The 11308-nt window shown below is 47.0% G+C and overlaps 1 pseudogene; it reads right to left on the minus strand.

Annotated features, from left to right (window-relative positions):
* Positions 1–723: 723 nt before the first annotated feature.
* LOC126124784 (5S ribosomal RNA) lies at positions 724–840 on the minus strand (annotated as a pseudogene).
* Positions 841–11308: the final 10468 nt, after the last annotated feature.

Here is an 11308-nt window from a genome sequence, read left to right on the forward strand (position 1 = left end):
ACTGCCAGATACGAACTCCCTCCCAACACACGACAACCGGGAAGAAATAGCAATCCAGTAAAGATAATTCGGCGGGCATATATCGATAAGTGCTGCTGCTGCTGCCGCTCACGGGCAAGCAAGGCAGCAACTCAGTAACACCAGTAACTGAATTAAGAAAACGAGGTGGCAGTATAGTAAAAACAGAATGTAAAAAGAGAGAGATGGCCCGAACACGAGGCACGCACGGCTCAGATACATCACATGTAAATTAAAAGTGGAGGAGAGAGAAATTACAGGAAAGAGAAGGGCAGGGAAGGGAAGGGAAGGTAATATCGCTGTCAGCTGCGACGAGTGAACAAGTATGCCGGTCCAGGATTCGAACCCAGGAACTCCTTTTTACTGGGCCGCTATGTTGATCACATTATATAAATGCGTGGAATCTGTTCTGTTGGACATGTCCGAAAGAACAGATGACACGCGTTCATATAACTGATTCGCCTCGATGGACAACAGTCCACCTGCTTCAGTAAAGCAAAGCAGCACTCCGTCTTCAGGCCACAAGTGGCCCATCGGGACCATCCGACCGCCGTATCATCCTCAGTTGAGGATGCGGATAGGAGGGGCGTGTGGTCAGCACACCGCTCTCCCGGTCGTTATGATGGTTTTCTTTGACCGGAGCCGCTACTATTCGGTCGAGTAGCTCCTCAATTGGCATCACGAGGCTGAGTGCACCCCGAAAAATGGCAACAGCACATGGCGGCTGGATGGTCACCCATCCAAGTGCCGACCACGCCCGACAGCGCTTAACTTCGGTGATCTCACGGGAACCGGTGTATCCACTGCGGCAAGGCCGTTGCGTTGCACCTGCTTCAGTGCAGATGCAGAATTATGTCCGACCTCCTGAGGGAATCTCACAGTAGCGAACATGGAGGACATTTACAGGAACCGCGGACAGGTGGCGTTAGGTGGGAATGTGGGCTGGCCGGGATGCGTGCCAAGATAATCCACGTAGTTGCGATAAACAATGTGTCCAGTGATGCATTGGTTAGCGCAACAGCCTAGTAAGCAGGAAATCCCGTGTCCGAATCCCGACCCGGCACGCATTTTTACTCGTCGCCTCAGATTCCGCGTAAAGTGCCGAGGCAGTTAATATCGACAGTCCATTCCCTTTCGTTTCCTCCACCTTTAATTTACATATAGTGTATCACCGAAGGAACAGACACCACACATTCTTAGGAAGGGGGTATAGAGATTATCGTCGTCAACGATCTATTGTACGCAGTTCACAGTACTGTTAAATTTCTTCCTGAGGGAAAAGAGGGGACCACACGCTGACTCCGAAAAACAACTCCATATCGTAACATCTCATCCTTCGTACTTCGCTGCTAGACCTACACATGATGGTAGGCAACATGCTCCAGGTATTTGCCAAACCCAAACCCTTCCATCTGATTCCTACAGGTAACAATATGACTCATCACTTCAAATCATCCGTTACAGTCACCCAACGGAGTCGCTCTTTACTTGATCTGAAGCGTCGCTTTCCATTGACTACAGAAATATGCGGTTTGAACCCCACAGTCATAGTGCTACCTGGACTCCTGGTAGCACTTTGGAACTCATGAGTGATTCATTCCACTGATTTCATGCAATTTTTTTACAAGTACTCTCCGAAGTGCTCTATAGTCCATATCCGTCAGTACATGAGGTCTGGCTGGTCTTCGTTTAGAAGTGGTTGTTCCCCACTGAACAAAATGGCTCTGAGCACTATGGGACTTAACATCTGAGGTCATCAGTCCCCTAGAACTTTGAACTACTTAAACCTAACAAACCCAAGGACATCACACACATCCATGCCCGAGGCAGGATTCGAACCTGCGACCGTGGCGGTCGCTCGGTTCCAGACTGCAGCGCCTAGAACCGCACAGCCACCACGGCCCCCACTGTACAGTAGCATCACCAGTAGTTGACAGGGGCAGCTTTAGAAGGGCTGTAATGTCCCTAATGGATTTGTCGGTCTCATGTCATCCAGTGATTAGTCCACGTTCGAAGTCACTGAGCTCTCTTGACTGACTTATTCTGTTGATGCTTGTTCATGCTGCTTGGCGTCGGGCAATACAATGCTCCCCAACTCCTTTCATACTGGCGTGGGCGCCTCTCCCGACGTCTATTGGGCAGTTCCCCATTACATGGCCGTATCCTGATAATGTCTTGTCAGAATTTGAACAGGATCGACTATTAAAGCCGGTGCTTGGCGGAGTACTGGAGGACTCGGAAGCAGAGGTAAAAATAAGAACAGAAGACGAAAAGAGCAGCATCTGAAGGTTGCTGTGTGTGGACGGGTTACTCCTGTAACCAAAATTGCACATCTGAAGAGCCCACATCTCGTGGTCGTGCGGTAGCGTTCTCGCTTCCCACGCCCGGGTTCCCGGGTTCGATTCCCGGCGGGGTCAGGGATTTTCTCTGCCTCGTGATGGCTGGGTGTTGTGTGCTGTCCTTAGGTTAGTTAGGTTTAAGTAGTTCTAAGTTCTAGGGGACTTATGACCACAGCAGTTGAGTCCCATAGTGCTCAGAGCCATTTTTGAACATCTGAAGATGGTTCTAGAGGAACCTAAACTGGTCATGTGAATAAACATTTTTGCAGTCAACACGGATTATAAGTAACATTGTATAACCAGTGATTGTGGTGTGCCATCAGACACCACGTCTGTTTTTGAAAAGTCCTTTTAATCTCTACATCAAAGAAGCAAAGACGGAAATAGAAGAAAGGTTGAGGAGGGATTGAAACTTAAGATGAAAAGATATCAATCATTGAATCCAATGAGCGGTCTAATGAGCACATAATATGGAGTGAGAGTCACCAAAGAAAGACGAAAGTAATGAGGACATCAGCATTGGAGACCATGAAGTACATGCAAAATAAAGAATGACAAACGCAGCATCAAGGATTTAACAACCAGAATGGCGCAGGCAAAGCGGGCATTCCACGCTTAAAGACATGTGTTGGTACGAAACATACACCTCAATTTGAGGACGACTTTTCATAGAATGTCCATCTGGAGCAGAGCACTGGTTAGGCGTGAATCAAGATCTGTGGGAAAACCTGTAATGAGCATCGAAGTATCTGAGATGTTGTGATACGGAAGGATGCTGAAAGTGGACTGATGAAATAAGAAATGGGAAGGTTATTCAAAGATCGCCAAGGAAACGAAACAGTGGGAAACAGAGTGCAGAAATAATTATGTGCTCACAGGAGAAGATTACAGACATCACGAAAAGAATTCCATGGAAACACAGAGAGACAAAGAGGGCGAAACGGTCTGTCTTTATGTCCATCTTTGGCAGACCAGCATATGGTGTGTCCAGGGCGTCCATCGTATACCGCTATCCTGTCCCCTTCACTATTCCAGTACCGAATGATGCAATGTGGTCGCATATTTGGATACCTTTAAGAAACTGGCCTCTTCCTCGCTTTTCCCACATACATGTTCGACACATATATTAAACACACTTCCTCCTCTCCTTCATATTGTCCACCTCCTCCTACCTCTGTCTGTCCACCACATCCTCCCACCTGTATCTATCTCCTCCTCTTCCTCTTTCTCCATTGATACCATCCCCTTTCTTTGACCACATTTTCCTCCCTCCTTCCTCTGTCCACATCTTTTTTCCTATCAATCTCCACCTCCCCCTCCTCTTTTTCCACCTGACCGCTGTCCCTCTACACCTTCCACCTGCCTCAAGAATCTCCCACACCTCCCCTCTCTCTGTCCATTCCTCTTCCCCCTCGCCCTGTCCATCCTCTCCTTCATCCATCTCAACCTGTTCTCAGCCACACTCATCAGCACACGTAGCCCTGTAATACAGTTCAGTAAACCAGGCCGATATTACTCCAACAATATGCCTATCATATAGAGCACACTGCAAAGCAGGGGCTTGAAAATAATTTTTTGCCCATGACACACAACCCAATAAGCAAAGCAGATCGATAACATAGTATTCCAGCCCAACATGCCATTCATGTAGCACAGCCTACATGTCAGGGCCTGGAAATCCATTTCTTGCCTCTGACATGCAGACTGCCCTGAAAAGCAGGTTGATTTGGCATGCCAATACAGTTTCCATGTGGCGTACCTGTTGTACATGTTGTGTTGTCTTGTAAAAAACACGTTTCTGCCCGCACCTGCACTCTTATTGCAGCTAGGACGTCATAAACGCCACTGTGCTGATATTTGTGTAACCTGCTGTTTCTGTGCCAAATTTCGTTGAAATCGACCCAGTGATTTGGAATAAGGTCTAAAACAAGCACACATAAATATATATCAGGTAAATGAGGACATCAGGTGTACGTGGTACCCTGAGATGAAGATGATGGCACAGCACAACCAGAGAAGTAGAATTTACCACTGTCTTACCTTGCTCACATACCTTTGGGTTACACTTCATGGACAGCAACAGGCCTTATACCGGAAGATATCTTATATGACATTTAGATATGTGCATTTTTAATCTGCATTCTATATCTCACTTCTAGGCTTCTGTTTTCCTGCATCATATAGCGACTACAGGAAAAATGCTACTGTTAGGGGAAAAGAAAAGCGAATATGTTCCTCGTTAAAAGACTCTGTAGAAAAGACCACATCATGTTGTCAACGTCTCCTTTCTCACTTACAATATGCCCTTTTGTCTTTTTCTTTCCCGCTGCCACTGTCTCCACTATATCTCAGCTCAACAAAAATTCTAGGGAGGGGAGGGTAAGCAATTTATGTTTCCCTCTATATGTATTACAGTCCAAAATGCGCTCTCCCCTGTACTCACGTGTTACAGTTGGCCAGTCTGGGAGACTCCAGACTCCAAAGCCCATATGTGGTCTCCTCATATCTCTATCCTTTTCCACTGTATCCTCTCTCTTTCTCTCCCACTGCAAGTGTCCTCATCCACCTCTGCTTGTCTTTCACTGCCACTTTCTCTCGCCCATCATCATTATCTCCTCTCTCGTCATCTCCCACTGTCACTGTCCCCTCTTTCTCTTCTAATGTCACTATGTTTGTGCTGCTCCATTTCAGCACAAAAAACCAAACATCATCATCACACAATCTTTAGCACTCACTTTAAACTCAGGCAAGTTAATATCCTTTTAGTCAAATATTTTTCACTACAGTACCACTTTAGGCATATTTTCTTAGGTTTGACGTGCCCATTATACAGAGGCAACACGTCATAAAGTTTTATTGATGAAAAAATACTGACTAAACACGTAGTTTGGTGATCTCAAAACCCTTACCAAGTGTTCACTATGTCAGTTAAAACTACCTTTTTTTCCTCAGACTGGATATTGAGTGGATATTTTATGTGAATAGCTATGGTAAGCTTGCACCTCTGGGTAGCAGTAACGGATAATGGTGCCGAAAAATTTTTCGAACCTTCCTAAGAATATCTTCTTAATAACAAATGGTAAAAATTTCTACGATGTGCCATGAATAAAAATTATAAAAGGAACCATCACCACAGCTGGTAGCTTTCGTACAAAGCGATCATGCTCAGTTTTTTTTTTTTTCCAGGAACTGCCCATAAGGAAATGGTGCTTTTATAAGTCACCTAAGGTCCACCCTAGATCATACCTAAATCAACCGATATGTTCAGTATGTCAGGGCTAGAGAAATTGTGTAATGTTTAAATTTTGACCCTTTATTGTAGGGGTCCGTAGTTCGTGGGCTAGTGGCTGGCGCTGCTGACTCTGGATCACAGGGTACCACGTTTGATGCCCGGCTGGATTGGGGATTTTTTCTGCCCAGGGAATGGGTGTTTGTGTTGTCCTCATCATTTCATCACCATCATGATCAGTCGGGACAGTGGCTAGATTGGACTGAGTCAAAACTGGATTGCGTAAGAACTGGGACTTTGTGCAGGCGCTGATAACCACACAGTTCAGCACCCGACACTATCGTTTTACTGTAGGGCAGCTACAGTGTGCCCGTTCTTTTGATAGGTATGCAAATTATTGTTATGTCAAGGGCTGTCCAAAATACTTCCCCCTTATCTCTGTGATCAATAGAACCTGAGATATGACCCCCTCAAAAATCTAATTTTCGCGCGCGGCTTTTTAGGAGATATTGTTGTCGTGCACTGTCGTACACGGACTGATTTGTCGGTTCAAAAATGGTTCAAATGGCTCTGAGCACTATGCGACTTAACTTATGAGGTCATCAGTCGCCTAGAACTTAGAACTAATTAAACCTAACTAACCTAAGGACATCACACACATCCATGCCCGAGGCAGCATTCGAACCTGCGACCGGAGCGGTCGCTCGGTTCCAGACTGTAGCGCCTAGAACCGCACGGCCACTCCGGCCGGCTGATTTGTCGGTAGTTGACATAATTACATTTAATTGTAATAGTAAATGTCAGTAAAATTCTTCTTGGTCTGTGACCGTACTGTCAATAAGTAAAACTTATTATTTCTTTTCATTGGTGGAAATTGACGTTCTTGGTTGGTGCTTGCTTTATTGTTCGCCACAGCTGGAAATAGGCGAATAGGTAACGAGTGGCAGTTGTGGCGTATCGCTGTTTACTTACTTACTCCTTAGTGCCGTGTGAGGCGTGGCAGAGAACTCCGTGTACCTGCGGGCGCTGTGGTCTTCCGACCTCCTGTGTGAGTTACTTCGTTTGAGCCGCCGTTCCGAAGCGCTATTACTGCCAGTAGTCAAGACGCCGGAAATCGACATCCGCCCTCTCTATTCCTGTAACAGGGTCGCTTGGTTATTTCCATCGCCTCTCTAGTTTTCCTCGTGAACGTAAGGGGCTGTTTCCCCAGTACGCGGGCTTCTAGGAATTCTGTCTGTTTGACGCACTCCTCATGGTTTCTACCACCGCTGACGTGCTTTCTTAAAAAATGGTTGAAATGGCTCTGAGCACTATGCGACTCAACTTCTGAGGTCATCAGTCGCCTAGAACTTAGAACTAATTAAACCTAACTAACCTAAGGACGTCACACACATCCATGCCCGAGGCAGGATTCGAACCTGCGACCGTAGTGGTCACGCGGTTCCAGACTGAAGCGCCTTTAACCGCACGGCCACACCGGCCGGCTCGTGTTTTCTTAGTCGGATATATTTTCCATGTTCAGACGCACGTGGGCTGACAGGTTGCCCCGTCTCGCCTACATACGCTAGTCCACACTCGTATCTGATTCGTAAACTCCGGCAGCATGTAGCTTGTCAACTGCATCTTTCGTTAGCCAAGCATCTTTTATTCTGTTGCTCCTCTGCAAAACCGGCTTGACACCTGCTCGGCGGAGAAATTTTGCCCACACGTTTAGCGACAGCGAGCAAGGTAATAGGAAATGTTTTGCGCTTCTTTCTGCACTTCCCTGTTGCCGTCATCCTTTACCACCATAGTTTTATCGATCATCTTCATCCCAAAACCACGGGCTCCAAAACTGGAGCTGACGTTATGTGGCGCAGCCTTCAGATGTTCTTCATTGTTGATCCTGTGGCCTCTCTTGGTTAATGCGCGCAGTAAAGATTTTTTCTGCACGTGGAAGGACGGGTAATATACACTCCTGGAAATGGAAAAAAGAACACATTGACACCGGTGTGTCAGACCCACCATACTTGCTCCGGACACTACGAGAGGGCTGTACAAGCAATGATCACACGCACGGCACAGCGGACACACCAGGAACCGCGGTGTTGGCCGTCGAATGGCGCTAGCTGCGCAGCATTTGTGCACCGCCGCCGTCAGTGTCAGCCAGTTTGCCGTGGCATACGCAGTCTTTAACACTGGTAGCATGCCGCGACAGCGTGGACATGAACCGTATGTGCAGTTGACGGACTTTGAGCGAGGGCGTATAGTGGGCATGCGGGAGGCCGGGTGGACGTACCGCCGAATTGCTCAACACGTGGGGCGTGAGGTCTCCACAGTACATCGATGTTGTCGCCAGTGGTCGGCGGAAGGTGCACGTGCCCGTCGACCTGGGACCGGACCGCAGCGACGCACGGATGCACGCCAAGACCGTAGGATCCTACGCAGTGCCGTAGGGGACCGCACCGCCACTTCCCAGCAAATTAGGGACACTGTTGCTCCTGGGGTATCAGCGAGGACCATTCGCAACCGTCTCCATGAAGCTGGGCTACGGTCCCGCACACCGTTAGGCCGTCTTCCGCTCACGCCCCAACATCGTGCAGCCCGCCTCCAGTGGTGTCGCGACAGGCGTGAATGGAGGGACGAATGGAGACGTGTCGTCTTCAGCGATGAGAGTTGCTTCTGCCTTGGTGCCAATGATGGTCGTATGCGTGTTTGGCGCCGTGCAGGTGAGCGCCACAATCAGGACTGCATACGACCGAGGCACACAGGGCCAACACCCGGCATCATGGTGTGGGGAGCGATCTCCTACACTGGCCGTACACCACTGGTGATCGTCGAGGGGACACTGAATAGTGCACGGTACATCCAAACCGTCATCGAACCCATCGTTCTACCAACCCTAGACCGGCAAGGGAACTTGCTGTTCCAACAGGACAATGCACGTCCGCATGTATCCCGTGCCACCCAACGTGCTGTAGAAGGTGTAAGTCAACTACCCTGGCCAGCAAGATCTCCGGATCTGTCCCCCATTGAGCATGTTTGGGACTGGATGAAGCGTCGTCTCACGCGGTCTGCACGTCCAGCACGAACGCTGGTCCAACTGAGGCGCCAGGTGGAAATGGCATGGCAAGCCGTTCCACAGGACTACATCCAGCATCTCTACGATCGTCTCCATGGGAGAATAGCAGCCTGCATTGCTGCGAAAGGTGGATATACACTGTACGAGTGCCGACATTGTGCATGCTCTGTTGCCTGTGTCTATGTGCCTGTGGTTCTGTCAGTGTGATCATGTGATGTATCTGACCCCAGGAATGTGTCAATAAAGTTTCCCCTTCCTGGGACAATGAATTCACGGTGTTCTTATTTCTGTTTCCAGGAGTGTACAATACGTACATGAGACAAGAGGGAAAAATAAGAGTGGAAGACCAAGAAGGAAGTGCTCATATTAAAAAGGGTGTAAAATATGGATGTAGTCTTTCGCCCTTACCGGTCAACCTGCACATCGAAGAAGCAAGAACGGAAGTAAAAGAAAAATTCAACAGTGGAAATGAAATTCAAAGTGAAAGTGCATTAATGATAAGATTCACAGATGGCATTGCTGTCCTCAGTGAATGTGAAGAAGAATTACAGGATCTGCTGAATGGAATAAATACTCTAACGAGTACAGATTATGGATTGAAAGTAACTCGAAGAAAGGCGAAAGTAATGAGAAGCGGAATAAATGACATCAGCGAGAAACTTAACATCGGGATTGGTGATAATGAAGTAGTAGAAGTTACGGGATTCTGCTGCCTAGGCAGCGAAGTAACCTGTGACGTATGGAGCAAGGAGGACACAAAAAGCAAACTAGCACTGGCAAAAATGGCTTTCCTGGACAAGAGAAGTCTACTAGTGTCAAACATAGGCCTTAATTAGAGGAAAAAAATTTCTGCGAATGTACACTCTTTGACATAAAACTTGACCGGCGGCCGGCCGCTTCAGAGGCTAAATCCGCGCCGATCGCGACATGGGACAAAGAAACTGGCCAACTCGCTAATTCTCTAAGTCCGGTTATCTGCACAATCTGGCAACACTGTAGACTGCGGCACTTCCTGGAGGAAAACTTGTCCCAAGATAGAGAGACTCTAGGCTGATCACGCCTGTGGTCTAGCGGTAGCGTGCGTTGTTTCTGTTTATAATGTCAGTGGATCGAGAGCAGCTGGCATAAAATATTTTTATAGCCTCTTCTGTCTGAATGCTGAAGACGTGAATGTAATGGTAGCGCAGATTCAATCTATTTCGCTTTGTGACACACCGATATCAAAATTTTATCTAGTAACGATTTTGCGGCAGATTTCCTGCAGACTGTCCTCCTCTGGACGCCGTATGCGGCAAAGCTCCAGGATCCATTTGCTGGCTACTGGCAGCGGCCGTGGCGACAGCAGCGGCGCTGCACTCCCCCGTTCTTTATCGAAAGCGCCTGCTACCGCTCATCGCTTTTGATGATTTAAAACGCTTTATTATTAAATGTTGCTCCACAGAAAATTTCTACAATTTCCATTCACGCTCAAAAGCAACGGAGACAGACGCCCTGATTAGTAGGCGGGTAATCGGCAAGAGCTGAGTATGGCCCGAAATTAATTTTATAGACTGGGACGAAATTAAACCACCTCACTACATTCGATGAATTTATAAATGCTTCATACCTCGTTTCTTTTCCTTTCAAACTTAATTATTTGTGCAACTTTTGGTCAATGTTTGGATGTTTTCGTCAAGCCAGAGTGAGCGTCTGTGGTGTAAAGTGTATTACAGTTCTTGTTTCATTCCTTATGGTAAGTCTATGCGATAAACTGTGTGAATACCTTGCAATGCATGCTCTGTAGCAGTGCAGGCACACTGCACATTTGGAGTTCCATGTATGGGTTCATGAAGTATTTATTGTTGATCGGAAGTGATAGTTAAGGTCATCAGATTTAAACCAGAAAAATTTGTCGTTTTGAAGGTTTCAGAGAACGGAAAGGAATTGCTAACGCCGGTGTTAGAAAACGTCTACAGTTAAACGCTATTGCAAAAATTTAGAAGATGTGAACTATATTAATGAACATGTGCACTTCATAAACAACCTTCTGACATGTTAGACCTATATGACGAACAAAGCTCAAATTTATATCGTTGACAGTCGGTTTGAATCTTTTCAGGACCTATTTTACAGTGAAGCACCTTGGAATTTGCAAAGCAGAAATCCATGATATTAACTTAATTTACTAAGTCGAAATCGGACGAAGATTGATGTTTAAAGGCATTCTTCAGATTTCGCATAAGAAATTTTTACTAGCAGTTTGCAACTCCATTAATTAAAATGGAAAATAAAAGGTTTTAGTCAGCGGCTTCTACCGTGATTCGAACTTATAGTACAAGCACTGCAACGCACAAGGGAACCTCTGAGCTAACGACACACTGGCGGCCAGGGGCGGACTATAGTCACTGCGATGTTGCCTGAGCCTCAAAACGCAACCTTAAACACAGAAACAGAGGAGGTGGAGATTACTGTTTTAACGTCCCGTCGACAACGATGTCATTAGAGACGGAGCACAAGCTCGGATTAGGGAAGGATGGGGAAGGAAATCGGCCGTGCCCTTCCTAAGGAACCATCCCGGCATTTGCCTGAAGCGATTTAGGGAAATCATTGAAAACCTAAATCAGGATGGCCGGGCGCGGGATTGCACCATCGTCCTCCCGAATGCACACACAAACAGGTGTT

The sequence above is a fragment of the Schistocerca cancellata genome, unplaced genomic scaffold, assembly GCF_023864275.1.
Source record: "Schistocerca cancellata isolate TAMUIC-IGC-003103 unplaced genomic scaffold, iqSchCanc2.1 HiC_scaffold_426, whole genome shotgun sequence".
NCBI lineage: Eukaryota > Metazoa > Arthropoda > Insecta > Orthoptera > Acrididae > Schistocerca > Schistocerca cancellata.